General features: G+C 35.8%; 1 protein-coding gene and 1 long non-coding RNA gene across 2 annotated transcripts in view; both read right to left on the reverse strand.

Moving 5' to 3' along the window:
• The window catches only part of LOC125229312 (lysine-specific histone demethylase 1A), a 410,072-nt gene that overhangs the window by 271,373 nt on the left and 113,711 nt on the right, over nt 1–24,988 (reverse strand). The gene's annotated exons all lie outside the window — the stretch shown is intronic.
• Nucleotides 16,519–17,000, reverse strand: LOC125229319. The gene is made up of 2 exons (XR_007177388.1): nt 16,844–17,000; nt 16,519–16,754 (listed from the first exon to the last, which is right to left on the reverse strand). It is a non-coding gene; the product is annotated as an uncharacterized LOC125229319 (long non-coding RNA).

Raw genomic sequence — 24,988 nt, forward strand, 5'->3', positions numbered from 1 at the left:
TATAAACACATACAATAATATATCTGTCTAATTCAACACATGAAATTTCTATAGTTCTTTCTATGGAATATTTTACAACATCTTTGCGCTCTTTACACTTCATACAATTTTTAACAATAATAAGGGAGCCACCATGAGCAGCAGATTTTCTGGCAAAAAAACTAGCTAATTTAAAATTAACATAATCAAATATCAACTGTTCTTGTTTCAACCAATGTTCAGTAATACACATAACTTCAACATTATTACTATCTAAAAATAATCCTACTTCTAATTCTTTGCTGGAAAAACCCTGAATATTCTGGTGAACAACGTTCATATTCAGGTGTTTTTCCGCTGTCTTACAATCTAGTTTAAATGAGGCATGGGGTCCTTGGCTTTGTCAGCTGACTGAGACTTATATATAACACTATTACATCTATTTGGCTCAATATTGAAGGCCAATAACTCCACTAAATATACAAATAATTTCTTTGGCAAAAATACCTTCCGTGGAGCTAGCATGAAGCGCTCAATGAATTTATTTAAGTCAAAGAAATGGTACTTTTTATTAACAGCTATGGCATGGTACATTAAAGAATTATAGTAAGCTATCTTACAATTATAGTCATATGATACATTTTCTGCATAAGGTAGTGCACATAATATAATTTTCCCCACACCAGATTTTTCAATAACATTTAGTGTGGACATCAATTTATCTATGCTAAGCTTATCTACATTAAGACTATTTCCTAATAAAATTACTAATGTAGTACTGCTATCATAACATCCCTTTGAAATAAGGTCACATAAATGAGACAAAGTAATGTTTTGATAACAGTAATTTGTCACTTGTTGCTCTAACTGGTAGCTTAATAATGGGCCCATTCCTAACCCAATCTGATCTGAAAAAACAACAGTCTTACTGACTGCTCTAGGGGGCTGTTTAACTACTGCCGCATGCCTAGTTGTGTCGTGGGCCACATCGGCTTGAATAATCTTTGCTGGTGGCATTTGGCCACAATTACAATGTTTTCCATTTAATAATGCCTTACACCGCTCCTCCAAATTTCTATTTTCTAGCAGCAATTTATTAAAAGCCTGTATGTGCTCCTCAACTTGTTTTTTAGTAGTCTCATACATGGTGGATACTGCCAAAAGCTCATCTTTCAGCCTGTTAATGTCGGCATTTAATTTCAGAAAATTTGATTCCTTGACTTCCAGCTCTGAATGACAGTCTTGAACCCTATTTTTCATAACTGTTAATGTATGTTTTAATTTACTATATTTTTTAATACATGCCTGGCCTTTGATCAGCTTTTGGGTTCTCCTAATATACCTATTAATCTTAATGTACTTTTTTAACTTATTACTACTATTAAAGAATACTATGTGTTTGGAGTCCCTACTCAATTGTGTTTCACCGCTTACCAACTCTTGGTACACATTCTGTAACTGCGAAGCATCATAGTGCTCCCGCTCTTTCCTAAACAAATTAAGTTCCTCATTAGCCGCACCCAGTTCTTCTTCTAACTGTGTGATGCGGGCCAAGGCCACTTCATGTGTCGAAGCGCACTGGTTGAAGGTGTCTATTGTGCCTTGCAAACGGTCCACTTCTCCGCGGGCATCAGTCAGCTGCACATCATTGTCCGCCAGCTCCCTTTTCAATTCTGAGTTTTTGTTGATTACTTTCTGGAGCTCCACTTCGCTTTCCTCCCTTTCCTCCAACAACTGCTTCGACAAGGCCCTCGACTCTTGTAGGTCCTGTGCTGTTGTTTTTAGCTGCATCTCTAGTTGTCGTGCCGTTGCCTTGCGAGTTTCGGTCGCAATATTGGTGTCCATTGTCACTCGTCTGGCTTTCTGAAAGATGTAATAAAAAAGGATGAGTACTTATCTCAACAGAGATTGAAAGATTTGCCAAGATGACGACAGAGATGAGAGCTGTAGGAATGAATAGTGTGCAGTGTGTCAGTAGTCGGCAGTGTCTGTGGCGAATGTGTCTTGTCTCGTCTTGTGCTTCCACTAGTTCGTCAAGCAAAGGGAAACTGCACGGTGCCAATGTTGTTTGTTTGACGTTGCTCACGGCCGCAGCAATGAGCTTTGTTTGAGTGTAGAAATAAATGATAAATAAAACGGAATACTCTCCCCGTTTCAAACGCAGGTTCCAACGGCTGCGATCACTCGTTGACAGTTGGGTAGTCCTGCCTCAAAGTCCAATAAATACTCGGTGTAACGTTGTCAATTTCACCAAAACTGTATCACTGATAATACTTTACTACTTAAATTAACTAACAATGAGTAGAAGTCCTCTTTAAAGCTAAAAATATAATTAAATTTCAATATTTGAAATCAGCTGGTCACAGAGTCAACTTGACAGCTCGGCGACCGTTCGGAAAAAAAGGAACTTAATTACTATTAAAGCCATTATTTAATGACTCTCGATGTTATGTTCCACGCTTTAATGGACTGGGACATTATTAAGGCAAAAACTAATACCAGTAAGTACCACAAGCGACCAGGACGAGAAACGAGGATTCGATCCCGGGTACGGCTACCGATGGACTTAGTCGCTTTTTCTTTCCCGTGTTTCAGTTTATAATTTAGATATACCTGGTATTAGAACAGGCTTGACTTACTTAATGGTCTATGTGCGCCGCCACCTCGATCGGTCTTGAGCTTCATGCTTCAATTCACTCCAAGTCTTTCCAATAGCCTTAGCCTCTGCAATAATAGTCCGTCGCCAAGTTTGCTTCGGACGGCAACATTTTCTTTTTCCTTGGGGGTTCCAGTCTAAGGCTTGCCTCGGTATATGGTCAGGACCCCTTCGGAGTGTGTGCTCAATCCAACTTAGAACAGGACCATGTATAAACGAAATGATAATAAGTAAGAAATTCGTTTTTTTTGCTCCTGATAAAACTGACTCAAATTAAGAATCCAATTCTCAAATGGCCTAGAATCATGAACTCTATAGAAATATATATGTAGCTGTACTCCTCGGAGGGTCTGAATTTACAACGTGAATGTCAGGGCGCAGTGCGCCGAATATTCCTTATTGTGCTGTCATAGTCCGGACTGACAGTGCGGACGTAATCCGCTATTCATTAAATATTCGTCCACACAATTACTCGCGGAGTGCCTGGATACCGCTGTCATGTTACATACTGTCAGTGGGAACTATCATTTAATTCGCCGTCTTATCTGTTTAAGTGAACAGTTATACGATTATTAATGCCAAGTAGTAAAATTACGATTTACGATATTGAGAAGACACTAATCGAAGTATTTAACGTAATATGAAGTTTATACTGAATGAGTATGAGTAGGTATGAGTAAGAGATAATTTTGTGACTTGTTTGCTTAACGCCTAATATAACACAAAACTTTACTGTCTTAATACTTATTTACATTTAGCATTCTTTATGATTCTTCATTACACTGAGGGGATTTCGATTGATAAAAGTACAAAATATTTACATACTAAAAAAATTATCTAACAACCTAAATAACTCTAAAACTAAAACATACAAAAAAACGTTTCTGGAAGAGGCCATTATTATTCTGCTGAAAATGAACATGCTGAATACCTATTATGAACTGGATAACGGAATTGCAACAAAGCAAATAAGTTTACTATTATGTCAAAGCGTTTTCAAATTTAGAACTATAAATTCAATTACAGTTACTTAGGTACCTAATTAATGAAGTAAAAATTGAGAACATTTGAATTACACATTGCCCACAATATAGACTCTGTTCAATAAAAATAATTACTTAATTTTTTGCGAGGCTTAATAATGGATGCGTAGAATAATAATACACCTTTTTATACCTAATACTCCATCATTATTTCAATCTATCAAACTAGTGAATGAATGACAGAAGTGTTAAAACAATAACATTATTATTAAAATGTATTAGTTATTTAATGGTAAATTATTTTACAATAAACACCATACCGTTTAGTATAAAGACATGCTGCAGATTATATCGTTGATGAAAAAGTACACAGAAAAAATAAGGTAAAATTTTAAACACCAGTCATTATCTGTATAATGAATGACTTTATATGTGATAACTTGATAAGAACTGAAAATCTCAAAAAAAAAACTGTTTCACATTACGAGTAGGTACAGTCATCTTTTCCCCTCCATACCAAAAGTTGGTCTGCATGACCTATAAAGTTATTACGCAACGCATGGGACGCCTTGTGGTTAAAATTTTACCCTGTATTTGATTTAAATGTATATCTACAAAATATTAGAATGTTGAAAATACTTCTTGTTACATACAATTTATTTGCAACCCTTGTACTTCTTTCTCGTTAAAGCAACGCGACTTAGCGTTGAGCCTGAGCAATTTTAAGTGCATTCTAGTTAATTGATAGGTGCGAGAGTGGATGAATGAGACGTCGGGCTCCAAGCATTCAATTTGCCTTAAATCAGCGTGCGTCCGTGCCGCAATTAAAACGAGCCGAATGCGCTGCGGGATATAATCTACGTCAACACTCCGCCAATATTCATCCAATTTCCAAATACCATAGCGGAGATGTGATGAAATGTGTGCTTTGGGTGCAGTTTCTGAAAGTTTTGTTTGAATACTTAATGAAGATATGTGGAGTCTCAGCATTGGATTGATAAACTAACGTCACTGATTTTACAATTGAGCCTTTACCATGGCTTTTTTACGTTTTAAGATATGTGGAGTCTCAGCATTGGATTGATAAACTAACGTCACTGATTTTACAATTGAGCCTTTACCATGGCTTTTTTACGTTTTAGAATAAGTAATTCAATAGGGTAAACGTCACGAAGAATGTATCTAATTTTTTGGTCCAACAAGTAACCGTTTGCTCTGTATCATTATTTACACAAATATAATCTTTCCCCGTGTGGTGACGGGTTAAGAATTTCACCACCCCCTTTCTACCCGTGGGTGTCGTAGATGTCGAATGTGCATGGGATATGGGTTAAATTGTGGCGTAGGCGAGAGGCTGCAACCTGTCACTGCAATGTCATAATTTGGATTTCTTTTAACCCCTTTTTGCCAAGAGTGGCACTGAAACTTAGTAGTTCATGTGCTCTGCCTAGGGTTGTAAATAGAAAAAAAACCAAATGTTTTTTTTTCAGAATTATGAAAAAAAACATGAAAAAAAACCGAGCACCTTGGTTTTTTTTCTAAATATGGTTTTTTTTCAGATGAACAAATAATACGACAATAACGGTTTTTCGTGAGTTGTAACGTGTTTCAATAACAATAACGTACATTTTAATTCAGTATACAAACGTTTATTGGGGAATCCCCGATGCGGCGTGTAGCGTGGAGAGGCGGTGGTGTTGCCAACAGTAAATAGTGATAACTACAAACTACAGATTTCGTAAATGTTACTTTTATAAGACCAGAAATTAAAGTTATTTGATTAAATTCGTTTAATAGTTAACATTAAGTCTAAAAAACCGTATAAAAGTATTAACTACTTTGCAAATTTTGAGATTTCGTACTTTAGAAAAAAACATACTCTAGAAAAAAAAACTGTTTTTTTTCACGGTTTTTTTTCATGTTTTTTTTTCAAGCCAGAAAAAAAACCGTTTTTTTACAACCCTAGCTCTGCCTACCTCTTTATGGGATACCGGCGTGATTATATGTATGTATATGTATAATCTTTACACTCGTCGTACTTATAAGACTGGTTCTAGCCGAATTCACTGTGGGATATTAATCTGCATGAACATTCCGCCCACATTCATCCAATTTCCAAATAACATCGCAAAGATGTGATGATATATATATATATGTTCAAAGTGCGCTTGCAGTTTCAGGAAGTTTGGTGGAGTTTTGTTTGAATAGAGTGAAGATATGTCTCAGCCTTGGATTAGTAAACTAACATCACCAATTTTACAATAGCCCTTTATTGTTATTGAATATGAATAAAAACATATTATTTTCGAGCAGTGACTCGTACTGTTAAGGCTTGTTCTAGCTGAATGCACTGTGGGATATAGTCTACATCAACACTCCGCCCATATTCATCCAATTTCCGAATAATATCGCCGATAAGTGACGAATTGTTGAAAGTGCTATTTGAATGCAGTTTCTGAAAGTTTCGTTTTTGTTGAATGGAGTGAAGATATGTGGTGTCAACACAAGCTTCGTGAACTAACGCCTCTAATTCTATAATTCAACATTTATGAACAAGCATGAGAATGTATTATTTTCACTGTGCCTTCTCGTAAGGCTTGTTCTTTCACGCTGCATTAATATATCTTTCCATTAATAAGACTTTATAACTAGGCCAGTAAAATTCGATTATTTCTAATTCCCGGCAACCTTCAAATCAAGAGTGAACAGGCATCTTCTGGGCGAGCTCACTCCATCGTAGGCCACGTCTTTGCCTTTGGCTAGTCTGTGGTCAAGAGTAAGCCCATTTATTATAGAAAAAAAAAAATCCATTCAAAGGAAACTTTTACTTTCTTCGATTTCCAATTTTTTTCAGCAACATCTGGGGATGGAGCAAACTTGGATTACACTAAAATTGAATAAAGCAATTTTGATTTATATCACGCAGCATCGCTTATTTTTCTAAATAAATTTTAGTGACGTGCCATTCCGCATGCAATATCTTGACAACGTGACCCGAATTCAGGAACAAATCAAAACATTCAGCTGCACCAAATAAAATAAAGCCGAGTTTATTTCTATCCATAAATAAGTCAATACTCGGAAGCAATACGTTCCGGAACGGATAGAATCGCCCGGTGTCGGTGTTAATAACGGAGCAGTGATAACTTGAGACAATGGATTGAGTCGGAGACTTAGACAATTGGACGCGTCGCAGCGTCAAATGAGATCTCCCGCGAGCCAATCTCCGGGTTCAATTTGCTCTAAATCAGAGGCACGCGCGCACCCGGTGGCTGGGGTGCATTGCAATTAAATAACTGCAAGTACATTGCGTATCTATCGGGTTCTGGGTATCCGGTATATTGGGTATCGAGTATAAAGTTCCTTTTTCAGAAATGACAAACATGTCATACTGTTTTAGTATTATTCATGATCACTATTCACTACCAAACCTTTTAATTTTGACATGAATCTTCAATTCATGTCAAAATTAAAAGGTTATATAAACATACTTCAGTAGGTATGCTACCCAAAGAAAGCATTATTCAAAAATTGAATTAAAACGTACAAGCGACAGGCTTGAATGGAGGAAAAGAGGGGAGGCCTGAGGCCTTTACCCAGCAGTTACAGGTACTTAAGTAAGGTAAAAAAATCACAAATTCTATAATTCCATAACACTTTAGCACATAGGAAAGTCCGAACCAAGTGAAGATTTGGGGTCGGTAACGAGCATGTATCGCTCCTGGATTTGCAGATGTAGGTACATACTCGTAGGCAACGGTGAGTGCCTACTAACAGACGAGCCGGCGGGTATTCTTGGTTTGCACTGATGTCGATTTGAAGGATAAAAAATAGACTAGTTCAAAGTAGAATATATGTGTATGTTAGAAGGTACCGTAGAAACTTCGCATACCGTTACTTCATGAGCTGATTTGCGAGAAGCGCTTCTTCAATGTACTTAGCACCACCATTTAGATAAATTCAAATGGCGTTGGATGGGCTAGTCGAATGGATTGTGGAATAACAATCGAAAAGCGAAGGAGGTACGAATAAACGGACAGCATAATGCTTTCTACAGACAATAAGCCATAAAACCGTTACTATAAAAGTATACGTAGAATAGGTACGAGAGAAGGTTAGGAATTAAGTTACGTTGGTTAAGTACTTGTTAGTTAAACGACCGCCCACACTTCCGAAACGAAATGGATAATTTCGTAGTATCTAATATTTTTTCCATTGTCCAGCAACTTGTCCCTAATTATGAAAACTACCTGTTTCTCAAATAGAGGGATATTGTAATGTTCCAAATAAGTATGTCATTACGTTGATTGTTGTTTCAGTTCAAACTATATAGCGCAAATGTCAACGTCTCTAGCGCGTCTCATGTTTGCTCATTATATTTGTTTCACAAATAAGAAGTAATAGCGAAAATTATTGTGTTCAGGCCTGTATGCACAACCAAGCATAACGACCATGATTTGCATTATTATTAATATTTGCAATGAACGCTCGGGACCGAGCAAATTATAGCGTTTAGAAAAATATGTGAAAAGGACGCGTTTCAGAATTCCGTGCCGACCACAAAATGCCGTTGTATAGCAGAGTGCATCTGGAAGGGGAGCCTTGTGGTGGGGTAGTATTTAATTGTCCCGTGGCGGAAACGCAAGGCGGGATCGGGTCGACCCCACCCGCAAACAAAATGGCTGCCGACGTTACAATTACACGCTTTTATCAACCTGCGGAAGTCGCTCCAGAATCGAATTTGTCAGACGTGCTGAAGTTATACATAATCCTTTATGTAGGCGTTGCAACATTGTCGCTATGAATGGATGTAGAACATGTTGCAACCGCTTGATTTTTTGCAACAACGTAAGGTCAATACAATTTATTCAATTACTTGTTGAAATCTCTTTTTGAAATATAATTTCTTCTGTAAAGAAAACATGTTGTGGATTAAAAAGTTTTATTTAAAGTGATGGCTCCCAGGAGGGTGTGAAACATGACCTTATTGTACTTTTATTGTGGTTGATATACAACACAAAACACATACACTTTATTGTACAACCTCAAATTAAAGTTAAAATTAAATACACATAATATGTAAATAGCTATAGCAGATACGTCTGAGAACGATTCTACATTTTTTGTACCTATACGCATTCAATTCCGCTACCGGTGAAACTTAAGACGATACGATACAGGTCAATTCTCCATACAAACGCTCTCGACTATTTTCTCCCTGGTTTTTGAAGATAGAGCAATGTTTTTTTCAACACACATTATTATTATTTTTATCTGTGTCGGACCGTTTGATTTTTTTTTTGCTATTTTTATTTTAGAAGACGCTAGAGCCAAATAAAAATTTCTAAAAATGGCCTTTTTCAATATGGCTCAAAAAAGGTGTGATACTCAAGATCGGTAACAATCAGCTAAAAAATCTAAACGGTGCGACACAGATTATTTCAATGTTATTCAGATTTTCAAATTTCGTTCCATTTAAATAAGTTTTGAAGGAAGAAACAGTCGAGAGCCGTACCTCGATGTTAAAGATTTTTTCGCAATATCTTTTTTTAACTGAGTTGTTCTTAATTGACATTTTTTTTCGATAAATCTAGTTAATAACACTAGTATATTTAAATGAAATTCCCAAATTGAAAGGGGGACTCCTTTCCATTTCAGCATTTTCGCTCCCGTAGCGTCTTAAGCTTGGGAGCTTTTGTAACACCCAAAAACTTAGTTATGTACGGTTTCTGTTAAATCTTATCACTATGACAGGTACACGAGGATAAAGAGGATAAGCTAGTTAATAAAGTTAATGACACTATATCAAAAATCTATCCGTCGAGCAGATCTCAGTGAAAATAAGTTCTATACTTCGAATAGGCTGGAAGTGTACCGTCGCCTGCTGTATTTCATTAAAGAAAAATTAAGTTGAAGAATATTACTTTTCCTGTAAATGTTTGTCAAGGGAGCGAAAATAACTGGTAACAAAAAATAAAATACTGATAATGCACTAGTGCACTACTCTAACAAGCTATGCCAGTTTATGTAATTGGTGTATGAACACGACCAATTCATGTAAAAATAAGATCCTGTACGTGTACGTACAGACTACAACGAACTCGTTTTAATATTCTAAAGAGATGCCAACCAAATGAAACTTTGCAAATGTAATAGGATGAGACACACCGCCGCGTGTAAATTGGTTTTTCTCCGGAAGAAAAAAACTACTGAAGTACAATTTTCATAAGCCTCAGCTGACCTAATTTTATCCGCTATATTTGAACACGAGATTTAAAAATAAAGATTATCAAGAAGCAATGTCTGTATTAATCAAGGCAGTTTCTTTACATTTAAAATGCCATATTAATCATGGCATACCATCATAACACTACGAGTAATTCCAAGGAATCCCACAGTTTTTCAAGCGGCAGCACGCATACCAAGCAAATAGAGCAACCGGCTCAATTGGATTAATAACATAGAAATGCGTGGCATTTATACACGCTCAATTAGTAATATTAAACCCTTCATTCATTGCGATTAAATGTATTTTGCATAAGTAAGTGTAGCGGAATATTGATAATAAGCATAGATTGTAGGTACTCCGATTTTATAGCTCACTCATCATTCTCTTTCCCTTATCCCAGTCACTTGGGGTCGGCGCAGCATGTCTAGCAGCATGTCTGTGGATTTTATAGCTCACTATGGACTGGTATTAAAGATACATTTTATACTTTCAGACTAGCTTGTCCTAATATGTACCTATCAAATAAATTGGTAAAATTTTGAAAAAAAAAATTAGTTTGTGCGGAAAAAGAAGAGTCATAGAACATAATTATAGGGCCCATACATTCCACGATTCTTCTTCTTCCGAACAGATATGTACTGTTATTAGTAGACGAATATATGATCTAGTTCTGGTATTTATCATATATATATTAACTTCATGCAGGGAAATATGTACAGGCAATGGCGGCTCCACACACTCGGTGTTTGCTACGAACACCAACCACATGCCAAACACTACCAAACAGAGACACAGCATCCCCACTTGGCCAACGGCCCAGTTTGCCGAACACCCTTTTGATTTGTGCAAAAAAAGCGACACCGAGTCCGATCACTTGCAAACACCTAACAAAACATGACGCCTATCCACAGGTTTGTCTTTGATCTTTGGTGTTCGCCGTTTGCCACTCGTATGGAGGCGCCATAAGACTGTCTATAAATAAGTATGAATTTCGGTTTATCCCCTGCCCGCGCAGTTACTCACAGGCTCGCTGCCTGCAACCTGACGTGCTCTTATTAAAACTTCAGCTCCGATCTCGCGCTGCCCGTTCACGCGGAGTTGATGCCTGCTGCATAATAATGGCGGACCAGTATTGAAATCATACTGTTATAGTATTTATGACTATTGCAAAGTAGCAGCTTATGTAGGTATTGTAGGTAGGTACTAAATAATTATTTATTTCGTCCTGTAATTTCTTTACATTTGTTTATAAAAGAACTGGAAAGTTCATACAAAACGTTGCTCTACTGTTATGGAGAGGATCGAATCAACGTTCCCACGTATGAAAGCTTTTCCTGATAATTTTAGACTCCGCGCAGGATAACGCAAGGAGGATCATGATGATTGGTTCACGTCAGAATGCTATCATGTACAAATTCAAAATTCAGTGCGTGCTCCAGCTCTGTGATTTTTTCAGCATGTAGTTTTCAGATTAATCTAACCCAAAACGTGACCAGTGCCATCATAAACCGTAACAAAAGGTCTGTTAAGTATACATTTTAATTGGAAACATGATTTAGTAATTCAGTATCATGACAAAAATCTGCATGATCCGTAAAAAATAGTTTTTCTTATTGCTCCAGCTTCTTATTGTACGGGTAAAAAGATGACTAACCTTAAGTAAGTTGGCGTGAATAATTGCTGCCGCCGCAAACGGGCCTCCGCTAGTGATGGGCAGGGGATATAAGAAATATTCACGATATGCTTACTCTCGGGAATATGTAAGTACAATATGACTTCCGCCTGCTTGCCTAATTCAAACGATCTAGCTTGTCTAAAGGAAAAGTTTGACGCTTCGTCAATGAAGTGAAGTTTCCAAAACTATAATAAATGTATTTTTCTGTATTTAGCTTTCTGTTAAGAACAGGTATTTTTTTGTGTAAATTTAGTGAGGATACGTAAATGTCTGACAGACTGAAGACATGAATTTGTCTATGTTCCGGGTACATTGTAGAAAACGCTGAAATATGGAATGATGTTCTTTAGAGAATATTTGAGTTTATTTCAATGGTCTTTGCATAATACAAAATAAATAAACAACTTTTTGGTTTTCCTAAGGTTGGCTATGGCTTAATAGTCATTCATGTTTATGTGCAATAAAGCGGTATTAAATAAATAAATATTATAGGACATTCTTACACAGACCAAGACCCAGCTCAAAAAGGCTTAAGTACCTAATACATTTCGTATTACTCGTAGTCGAACTTATTTATGAATGACACTTAAACGGTAATAAAATCCTTGTATCACCACATCACTGGTCGCCGTTTAAGCAGCCCGCAAATAAAACAAAATCTCACTCTAATTATACGACTCGCGCCTTACACACGGTTCATTTATTTGTTATTGCTATGAGACTAGTAGTAATTCAGGCTCGTTAGGTTCAAGCAGGTGTGCTGATTGGATTGACGGGCAATTTTTAACACGCGAAGGGCACCTGTTTTAGTCAAAATATTGTAATTATTGCGCAAAAATAGTGTATAAGCTTTTTTGGATTGTCAGGAATTTGTCGTTACCCCGTCATTTTGTGCAATAAGTAAGACTAACAAGCTGTTTATTATTTCAATATATGTCAAAAATTACATCTACTGATTCAATAACATTAAATACAATAGTGGATATGTATAAATAATATTTTTCACAAATTATTATAATAACCATAAATATTTTTAGTTTTATGGACTAAAAATATGTATATATTATGTTTATAGCCCGTAAAGCCTTATCGTATAATCGGGAAAAAATCAAACAATTTCGAATAATACTATAATAATAAGTGCAAAAATGTTTTCGGTAATGACAGCATGCAGGGAATGAGGACTATTTTTATAAAAATGAAACAAATTATAATATATGCAACATACACATTTCTCAATGTGTAATACACGCGCGTTGAAGTCTTTTGTATGAATGATAGAGAAAAATGGAACACAGAATTTAATGAAGAATAAAACATTTCGATTCTTCAAGAAATTTAACTAACAGGACGACCTATCTGTCTGGCCCTAGTGACTTTACTTGCGAAGCCTATGGTCCTGGGTTCGAACCCCGTAAGTGAATTTTATTTGTGTGACAAAATATAATATATTTGTCCTCGAGTCAGAAGTGTTACGAAGGTAGAAAATATTATCTGGAATTTCGTCTGCCATGTATAATATTTTTCCCCTCACTAGCTCGGAAACACGTGTTTTGTTCTTTAATACCAGCGGGTAAAAACGCATTTTATCCACTAGTGGGTAAAATAATTTGACCTTGAATAAAGTCAAATTAAAATTGATTAAAGTAGGTGAATCTAGTAATAAAGATGATTTACCACCTGTGGAACTACTGAGAGCAGTGATAAACGCATTTTTTGCGTTGTAGTTTCCTCGCTATAGTGGGGGGGAAAGTTTTGTGTTACACTCGGGTGCAAATGTATTTTACTTCTCGTGTTACATTCCACACTCGGCGTTAAAATACAACTTTGCCCCCTTGTATAACAAATAACTATTGTGCAATTAACTTCAGAATTAAATAAATAAATAAAAATGTATTTTCTCGTTTACATTTAACATACCTGAGAGCCAAATTGATTTAGTGCAAATGTCGCAGCGTTTAAAAAAGTTTTATGGCATGCGAACGAGTCTTATTTTAAAACTGACCTAAAAGAGCATTTCGTATCAATCTTAATTAATTCACGAGAGCAAGACGACGAGTAAATAAATAGGGGTATTAAAGGGTGTATAAGATATTTAATTATGGTAGATTTTGATCTGAGCGGTAGCCTGTTGCGTGACACGGTTTAAAGACCTTTTATAAACATTTTTCACTTTAGCGTACAAGCTTTGTACGAAAGTTACTGGGCGCGATTTAAACTTTTTTTATTTAAATCTGAAGTACAATACTGGTTAGTTACCGTGCGACGGGGGGTCATAATTGTTGAGTTTAGCGTTACTAAGGTTTTGCAAGTAATCAATTTATATCTGCATATTTTATCGGCTTTTGTTTTAGTGTTTACAGAACTATAATTTGAGCTTGAGCATTGTGCATGGGAACGTTAATATTTTTGACAAAAATGTCGACATAAATAGTACATAACAATACAAGTGCGGAAAAGAGGAATTTAAAACACGACCGATGGGAGTGAGCAGCTTCTCTTTAGCGTCGTAAATATTTCGCTAAAATTTAAATTATTTATCAAGTGCTATCCAAATTAGTAATTCCACGCAGAAAAATCGCGGGCAAAAGCTAAATTAACACTTTAACAACACATCCCGTAAACCTACAAAAAAAACTAGTAATAGTATTTTAAATATGAAATTATCCAAATCAATGGCAATGTTATTTATGCCTTCATCAAAAAAATAAAAGATTAGTGTTTAGGCTTAACTAATGGTAAGGGAACCATCGTTACCTTTACAAATAAAACAGCTGTAAATCATTGTAACTAATGCAAAATTATAGCTGACGGACTACAACCTATAGACATAAATTATTGAGTTGTATTATGGTATCTTAGAAAGTATTTAACCCTTCAATGCAGGATATTTTCTTTTTGCGCGAAATTAGTTAATATGCGCAGCTAGGAGTAATGAAACGAAACAGAATAACATATTTATACTGTTTGTACAACGACGGTAAAGGAGAGTAACGTGAATTAATTACTTGATAATTCTTGCAGCACAATATATTTTTTAAAATATACTGTGACTGGTTTAGAATACTGTCAATAACTGCCAGTTAATACATAAAAAAGTTACTATTAAATGATTTTAATATACACGCAATTATAAAATTAAATAAATAATTAGTTAATACATGTGGTATAACAATTTGGGTTCTGACTCTGGGATGAATATATTCCACACTAAAATTCGCCAACATTCGAACGTTTTGTCATAAATATTCGTTTTGAAGATTAATTGACTGCGGTAATTTAAATGGCTTATTATAAAATAGATTAGTCTAACAATTAAAATAATTTATATGAACAAGTTGATTTTATCCAGTTACTTATGCATACAAAATATTATTGTAATGTACGCTGCTTCTTACACTGTGCATTTAGGGCAAGGGTTGAGCTACGTTTATGAAATTAGCAGCAATTATGAATAGGTAAGGTACAGTCAGCAGCAGAAGTTGCTATACACCCAGGGTGCTCAAAGAGCGGTTAGCGTTTAAATTGTCAAAAAGTTGTTGACTGTCATGGTAGCATTTATTTGTGAGCGCTCAGCATGGCACAAATATCTTAACAGTCGCTATTCATTAATTGCTATACTTACAACAAGTCATTCTTACCTGAGCTGTCAAAAAACCATTGGTATCTAAGCGGTTTACGTGTCAAATATACCTGAACAATCTGGAAAAATAAACGTTTAGCGCATACAAATATGGCCAAATATTGAATGAATAGTTCCGGGCAAGCGTTTTGACAGCCATCGAAAGCAGTGCAGTCTTGTCATCCCATACATCCGTCTCACGTTTTTCTCTTCAATAATTTTACAGGTGCAATTTACTAACGTAAGTATTTAATTTACTTTTCAGCATGAACATCGAAACGCCTGACACATAGAGAAAGCTAAATGATGCCGAATTTCGGGACAGTTGTCAAGGCACGTTATGGCCTCATTTAAAGTTCGTTTGCTTTTCAATCCTGAGGTCACTGGTTCAAGTCTCGGCGGAGACACGCGTAAAGATAATAGTTTTTTTGGATTTTATTTTTATTTCGTTTTTTTATTTGTTTTGAGTTTTTTTTTTGCATAAGTTTTAACGATAATTATAAATTATCTTGAACGTACATTACATTACAGCATAGGCAAAATATGCTACTTAAAATATTACCGATATCAGATGTATGGCTTAAGTATACGGCTGAAATATATCGGTATCGGTCCTACATTCGATATCGGATCGGATAATGTGAAAACGCACTAAGACGGAAGTATTACTTTCAGATTATTTTATTGAAAAATACTTGAAAAATAAATATTTCATTTTCATTTTCATTTTATTTTTATTAGTTTAAAAATATTTTACCACAAACAGCTAAGGTACAGCGGGACAAATCTCGACTGAGGGGTTAATGTAACTGGTCCATGTTTTACAATGTTTGCATTATTAAATAGAGTGTCCATCGGTTATTATATGGTAGGCGTCTTCAGTGTTTTACCGACATAATAATTAATACTCCAAAGCGGGTTCTTCGTGCTATTTATTATTATTTTACGAAGCGTCACAGAAACAAAGTTCACTTATTCACGCGAAAAAACTAACTGACAGCCCGCCGTTCGGGTAGCCAACTTACAACAATATATCAATCTTTGGGTAAAATTATGAGATATTTAACACTGCCTTACAATAATTATATCAATAATTTGTGAAGTTATGAGATTCTTAACAAGTGGATACATGTAGAGCTCAACATCATAGTGTAATAATAAAAAAATGGATCAGTTACAATTGCCCCCAGTCGAAATTTGCCCCGCTGTACCTTACATATATATCAGCACGACAGATTCAGATGGCACTATGATCAGAATGAGACAAAAGTTGTCAAACGATTTACGGCTAATTTATCGAGCATTACTTAATCCCACACTCAGCTTGGATTTTTTAAAGTATCGTATATTCTTAATGGGGAATAAAACAATAAATTTATAGGCCAATTTTATTCATCAAATTCTTTGAAAAGTTTCTTGATTATCATGCTAAGCATTGGTACCTCCTGCCAATTGCAAAGTATGCATTATGGCAAATAGTTTAATGTTTTGTGAAGATTATAGGAAATATTGTTTGTTGATAACTATGACGGGAACTATTCCTTTCACTTTTTGTCACCAATAAAATTATCACTGCATTTAGTTTTCGGTGCCTTGGCGAGCTATCAATACTGAAACAGAAACGAAAAGAGATAATTCAAATTGCATTTTGATTTAGATTACTATAAAATACATTACTTAAATAAGGCTTTGTCCTTACTTTCTTTTGACTGCAACTATCTATTTCTTGATTTCCTGCAATTTTCAACTAACTTCTGGAAAGCAATAAATAAATAAATATTCGAAATATTGCTATTTACAGCACAATAACTATTGTGAACCGTTTTTATTAAAGAATACGGCGATTGATGAAAATTGTAAAATAATACGTAAAAATATTTATCATATAATTTGTCAATTTTGACATTTTGGGATTTTTTTTAAATTAAGTTGGAGCATAAGCAAGTAGGCTATCGTCCACGAGCTCGAAAATAAATAAATAATTATATTACGCAATATACACGCACTACGCTCAATTAAAATTATTTCATCAACTCGCTAGCATACCGCAGCAGCTAATAAACGGCTGCAGTATTTTTTGGTTAATCACATAAAATGTTGATGCTTAGTTACCACTGAAATAACAACTGCTTAGCAACTGGTGGCACCCTGGCTGCTGACGTGCGTGATTGACAGGGCGTGTAGGTATTAATGACAGCGGCTTATATTCGACTGCTTAGTTACCACCACAGACCTATCCTATTTCTATGGTTACCACTGACATTCTAACCGTTATTGTCATTGTGATTAAAGAAGAGTGTATGTGTTAAAGAAAAACTCAGGTGTTAAGATATATGTGACGAACTGAAAGCCTACGTGAAAATGACAACTTAGAAGTCACTATTTTTGTGACGGTTGAAGAGTATAGGTTTTCTTGGACACCCTGCCCGCTCAGGTATATCTGCTGCTGACTGTACAGATGATTGAGTTTTTCAGCGATACATTTTATTACTGCAGCAAGGCTGGTTTTCACATAATTTACGCCTATACGACTAGGCTCTACGGTCTTCCCATACGAGCATAATCGGTCCAGCGATCCAGTGATGACATTAGTGTTACTAATTTAATCTGCATATTAATGAAAGTGACAAAATCATTTTATTTCAACGTTAGACGACTCAATAATATTATTCAAATTATAGTTATGATGAGTGTCGTGTCGTTTGAATTGGCCGACTAGTGTAACCATACAAAATTTCGGATAAGATCAAAGTTATTAAACTATCATCATCCTCCTTGCGTTATCCCGGCATTCACAACGGCTCGTGAGAGCCTGGGGTCCGCTTTGACAACTAATCCCAAGATTTGGCGTACACACTAGTTTTACGAAAGCGACTGCCATTTGACCTTCCAACCCGAAGGGATTATTGGGATTAGTCCGGTTTCCTCACGATGTTTTCCTTCACCGAAAAACGACCGGCAAATATCAAACGACATTTCGTACACAAGTTCCGAAAAACTCATTGGTACGAGCCGGGATTCGAACCCGCGACCTCCGGAATTAAACTATAGGAGTATATTAAAAGACAAATAATTTGCGACCTACTTTGTCTTAACATAAATTCCAAAACCACGTTGATTGTACATAGCAGTAGGAATCCATACTAATATTATAAATGGGAAAGTTTGTGTGTCTGTTTGTTTGTCCGTCTTTCACGGCAAAACGGAGCGACGGATTGACGTAATTTTTAAAGTGGAGACAGTTGAAGGGATGGAGAGTGACATAGGCTACTTTTTGTCTCTTTCTAACGCGAGCGAAGCCGCGGTAAAAAGCTAGTGACTTATAATTCTGTTTAAAATGACGCTAGCCCATATCTTTCGGCTTCAATTAATGAGCAAAGAAAAGCATAAAAGTGTTTTTATGGCAATTTATAGTTAGCCCCGTCTAACGTCTTCAGCTGTAAATATAAGGTCTACACGTAGGTGTAGAGTCGTCTAATGTTATTGTTAGTTTGACATTAGCAATTCTATGCGACACATTTTCGCCAGCAAAACACAAGATATTTGGTCTAAGTGCGTGTGCTATTGACTTAATAAACATGATGTAGTAAAGATGTTATTGCAGTATAACTGTGTTGGTTCACTGTTTCCAAGCAACTTGCTCGATGTAGCCCTAATTTAATTCAGTGCCAACGCTAGTGAATTGTCGGCATGTATTGTGTACCTATCTGGTAGACATTGCTGTTTCAATGCAGGATACACCAGATAAATGGAACTCCTAACAAATTTATTTCTTACAGGAGAATATAAAGTACTTGCCCTACACATCACAACGTTATTAATATTACTAAAGTTACGTGTTTCACATGGGATTAAAATAAAAAAAGCTTGGATTTTAGTCTATAGTACTAGTTATGCAGATAAAATGGACGCAAAATTTTAAATTATTAAAGCTCTAGACAGGAAGACAATAGAAAACGGAAGAGGCGTACTAGTTGGACATCTGCTACGACACGACCAGTGGGCCGATTTTTGAGTCTCACGCGTTCGAATTCAGAAAATTGTCACTGAAAATAATAAGCAAGTCACCGTTTTCAACCGGTATTTTAGTAATATTGTCTTCGGTTACCGCGATAGTTACTCATGAAATAAAACTATGGAAACGGATTAAATCGCGTATAATGAATTTAAAATACATGCCGACGTTTCGAACTAGATACAGCGTTCGTGGTCAACGGGTGACTAAGGAAAAATTACAAGACATACAAGAAATATTAACGAACCATGACCCCAAATAATATAGATTTCTAAGGCAGGTTCACACACTATTTATAAAGCTAGTTATACAATATTCAAAAAAATTACCATTACTATGTTAAAAAATAATTAACCAATTAATCTACACAAAATTGACAAAGAACAAACTGCAAATGTCCAACACCATACAACACAAATGCCTCACATGCCTGATTTAATCCGTTTCCATAGTTTTATTTCGGTATTTTAGTGACAAAATCCCATATGCGAGATTCAAAAATCGCCCCCCTGTTCCTCAAACAAAAACATCGTAGAAGGAAAAGTAGAAGGAAAGAGGGGAAGAGGAAGACCTAGGCGAAACTATGTCACCCAAATTAAAGAAAAGGTTCAGGTCGTATCATAACAGAAGGTGAAGGAGTTGGCAGAGGACCGGACGAGTTGGAGATTGCTCCACCGACAAGAAGTTAGAAGAAGAACAAAGTTTGGCACTTTAAACGTTGCTGGAGATATTTAAATGCACCTACTTACTACTACAATTTTGAAATCCAGTTTAAGCAATAAATTCTTACCTGAAACAAAAAATTGCATGTAATATCATGTTCAATATTATCATAATGTTGATCTATATATAGATATACCTAAAGGGTTGCGTTTGGGTACAAAGTTTGATAATGTTTTTTCAACATATTTAATATATTATGTAGGTACTTCTCCTATCATATAGGTTAAGGTGCATTGAGGTACTTTCGAAAGTCGTCTTATTTCGAAAGTGACATAAAAATCACTATTATTTCCATCATATCAAGATTCCCCTTTCGAAATTACCCGAGCATTTCTGTGCTTCCCCAATGCACCCTACATAGTATTTGGAAATACAAGTGCATAGATTTGTGAAGAATCCCTTGAGGCCTACTTGCAGAATATCATACAATTTAATGGCTATTATTGTAATATGTACCTATATTGCGCTGTGAACAAACTTTAAAATATAAACATTAAGCAGAGCATTTTTAAGTCAAATTCGGTCCTATATACTATAACCAAAGACATACGTAACTCCGTATAGACAGCTACAGTCTAAGAAAAAAACGTACCTCAGGACCATATAGGAAAAGGTACGGAGGCCTATATAGATGGCCTATATGTTACACCTTTGGGGGACGCTCGGCTAGATGGCGCTAATATTAATGTTTGACAGTTTAATACATATCAAGCTAAGAACATGGGCCAAATTGTCAAAACTGAGGTTCAAAAGTTTTATTTAAGCCTGTGTCGAGAGATGGCAGTCTAATATGCACTGTGATGACACATTTTACTTTGACAGTAACTCTCTATAATACTTGATCCTCTTTTTGCTATAACTATCGGACTGAATGTCGACATTCAAACAAAGGATTGATCCTCAGAAAACAGCCTAGGAATTCACAAGGCATCAACGCATCTGTATAGCCGGCCTCACAGCTAGGCTACGAATGGTTAGGCGTAGCACCGGAGCGCTCATACACTATTGTCTAGGCACATTCGAGTGACTCAAGTGGAGCGGATTTGCATGCATCACAACACAAACGAGCACCAAACTTGCCTATGCATAAACAGCCTGTTACTAAACTATTCCCTATGTTTCACGTTTTAACGAGAACACAAAGGTTATGAATGCTTATGCTCTATTCATTCCGAAACATTGAAATTTGTGTGATAAAGTTTTCCACATCTCCGATAAAATTAAATTTTATTATGCATGCCACATTCGGAGATTCGGGGCAAGAATCGAATAAATTATAACCCTCGGTGGAACATTAATCTCCATACAGATATCCTTAATTGACAATCCGTGTAATTACAATAATCTAATTGTTGATTTAAATCCCAAAGGGTAACAAATTTAAAAACGCAATTTACGATTTATCAGTAAGTATGTGGCCCTCCTACGTTTTAAGTAGAAACAATAAATTCATCGACACTAATTGGTGGTTTTCTCCCATTTATCAGCTCATTACATCACGGTAGCGAGAATAAAATAAAATATGTGTGCGGAGCGGTCCGTACGCCGTGGGCAGATCATTCGCATGCGATAAGCGTCGGTCGGGCACATCGTAAATTCAAAGGGCAGGCTCGGCTGAACTACAGACCTGATTGTGTGCCTTAATCAGTTGGATGCTTACTCGGGGCACTCGGCAGAGTTGGTCGCCGTCGTCATATACGGGCCGCACTCCCGCTTGCGCTCGCCGAGGCCTCGGCGCGCACCGGGCTCGCCTCACCAACTACTAGCCGCGCTCAGATAACGTGCTCTTTTTGCATCGACTGCATATAAAAATATGATTAATAAGTAGAGTAATAAAACTAACGCATTCCTCGTTAGGCACAGGTTGGTTTTGATTTATTTCTCGAGATAACTAGCACGCAGTAAGTAAGTATGGTGGTACGAGAACGGAAAGGAAATTAATATTGCATAAATGTAAAAGATGTGCTTTAGAGAAATCATCCTCCATTTGAGGCGATAATATTCCATGAATTGAATGTAGGTAGAATGGATGTGTAAATTAATAGCATATTAATAATTTGCGAAGGAAATAACTATAAAATAATCGTGGAAGGTATTATTTGATTACAGCCTATTTTTTTACTTTTAGAGATGAAAACTTGCTAGTACGAGTATCATCCTTCAGATAATTTTAGGTTATTTAAAGCATTCTTAATTTGCAAGTAACTTAATTCACACATTTAATGTTATGAAACCGCATGTTAACCATATTAAGTTTGCAAAACGTAGTAATATTTGTACTGGGTAACAGGAACAAATAATAGCGATAAGTATGTATTAGAAGTTAAGTTCATTAACTTATTATGTATCAAAAGTCAAAACACTAGGCAAAACAAAAGCTACACATATACGCACTAACTACACAAAACAAGCTACACTCACTACACAAAAAACCAAGCATACACCAGAAAATAAAACCCGCATGTACAGTCAGCAATGCTCAATAGCAATAAGCTTAGCGCCTTTGCATACAAATATACTACATTCCTTTTCTCTGAAGCTGATTGTACTAGTTGCCGCCCCGCTTAACTTAATAATCAAAGTCGTTACGAGACTTAATCGATATCGCGGCACAGCAGCGTTTACGATTATCGATATTGAGCACGTGCCTTATAGTACAAATATAACTTCATTACATTACAACGTTCAACTGCATTACAAAATAAAAGGTCAGATTTACATAGCGCAAGAGGGAATTGAAAACAAACGAGCAAATACCATGCCGTCTCTTTATAGCGAGTTATTCCGAGTACCATCGAAAGGAAACCGAAACGAACGTGATAGTCTAAGCGCACGAGTAAATGTCATGCAGAACCAAACACAGTTTCGTTTTCAACATAGGGTCACGTGTTCACGTATGGTTGGCTACTTGTAGCGCTAAGATGTTGGATATTGTCCAGATCGATATTGTTTGTTTTCGTTCAAAAAGTGTTTGTTATCAATAACAATGTATTTAATATGAATAATCTGATATAGATGAAGATACACTACTGGTCGCGCAACGCTACAGTTGCGTTGAAGGTTTTGCCTTATGACTTTTTCCTCTGTATTTTTCTCTCAAATGTGATGAAAAACATTGTGTGTAACTCAGGAGGTAAGGATATTAAATACTCGTGTCTATGTATATTCACTCCAGCCTGCGGCTGTCGTGAATATATCACTACATTCGTATTTAATGACCCCCCTTACCTCTCTTGTTGCACAATGTACTATAACATGTCGTACCACTAAGAAATGATAATTGGATTCAAACTGTAAATGGTGAAAATGTGGCCCAAATTTATCAATGACCTCGACGTGGGATAAAGTTTCTTCAGCTAAAAATATCTTAAGACTGAAATTACATTCTTCGGGTTTTTTGAAGTCTGCATTTTGATTTCAGTTGTAATATGCCTAAGAAATAAATTATTATTATTACAAACTGAGATCAAAATGCAGACGTCAAAAAAATCAGACATCATTTCGTCAACATTAGATTAATCCAACTCATCGTCGTGCCCAATTCAGGGTTTATGTCTAGGTACATAAATGCAATGTTCAAAAAAGCATATAAATTATTTAATCTTATTTTTCATTCATTTCAATATTTTGATCTGTTGTACTCTCCGTTGCTAGGCAACGGTGGGTGCCTCGCGTATGCATGCGGTCAAGCACGAGGAGAGAGCATATTGTCAGATTGTAAATTATAACGATTTATCTGAGTTAAATTTACGAAATAAATACAAAATACACTGAAATAATTGTAAAACATAAATAAAATGCATTTTTCATACCGTATAATATTATCTTTTATAGCTTAATAGTCAAATTTTGGTTGTGCAACAAAAATCCTTGGCTGATTGATACAACCTTTGCCTGAAGTATTGTACAGATTGTATTAATTTTTAAAACTAAATCCATTACTCCCTTGGGAATAAAATAGAACATTATGCTTCAGTATACGTAGACGCAATGAGACCTTTAAACAGCAAATGTGATGATACTATTAAAATTTCAAATCTATTTTCTGCAATGCGACTGTGTTTAAATATATGTCGTCAGCCGATCGTATGATACGGATCGCAAAATTCATAGGCAGGTTTTTTTTTTCACCTTTGGGAAACAAACAGGCAAAACAATACATACTATAGTAAAATCAGATTACACATTCACATGCCACACAGCTTCCACTAATGAATAATAACAGTTATGTTGCTCAGAAGTTGACGTTGTAACAATTTAAATTTAGCACATACAAAACTCAAGTATCTACAATAAAATTATAGAAAACTATATTGTTAACTTTAGGAAATAAGTACTTACTAAAGACATAATTTAAATTTTTATCTTTACGTTTTATTGCAGAAACAAATTGTGCTAATGATAAATGGAAAATGTCAATATCAGAAAATTTCTCATTATAAGTACTACAAGTTCTAGCTAAGAATCTATTGCTTGCATTTGTAGTACGCCCAAAATGAATAGAAAAGAGGTTAGTGGAGCGTGTTCGCCTATCGGGACATCGAATAGAAATTTTAGATAAAAGATCAGGTGAATCAATAAGGCCATGTAGAATTTTGAATAAGAACATCTGATCACGAATTTCACGACGTGTTTGTAGGGACTCTAAATCATCAGTGCGAAAAGATTTAAATTTATATTTCATTCTCCTGATAAATTTACTTTGAATTTTGTCAATTGTATTAATAGGTATATCGTAGTTACAACATGTAAACCATTTTCTCGTTCCCTGAATCGCCGGAGCTCCTAGTTCCAGGTAGCCTATTATATTTTTCAGGCATCCGAATCACCCTACGAATCTATCTTGCCAATCTATTGGGTTCAATTGTTTTGAGCAATTAATTGTCAAAACACTATACGAAACTTTAGATTCTGCCGGGTCTTACGATCGGCCACCGACATATACATTTAAATATAAATTGCGTTACAGAAATTCAACAGCAAATTCAGTCATACGTTAAACTACCGCAATAAGAATAAATCTTATCAATATTCTATTAGCGGCGGTCGGATAACGATGTAATTTGGCGTGAAACTACGCGCTACGCCAATAATAGTTCAGAATAA

This window comes from Leguminivora glycinivorella, chromosome 9 (assembly GCF_023078275.1).
Source record: "Leguminivora glycinivorella isolate SPB_JAAS2020 chromosome 9, LegGlyc_1.1, whole genome shotgun sequence".
Classification (NCBI taxonomy): domain Eukaryota; kingdom Metazoa; phylum Arthropoda; class Insecta; order Lepidoptera; family Tortricidae; genus Leguminivora; species Leguminivora glycinivorella.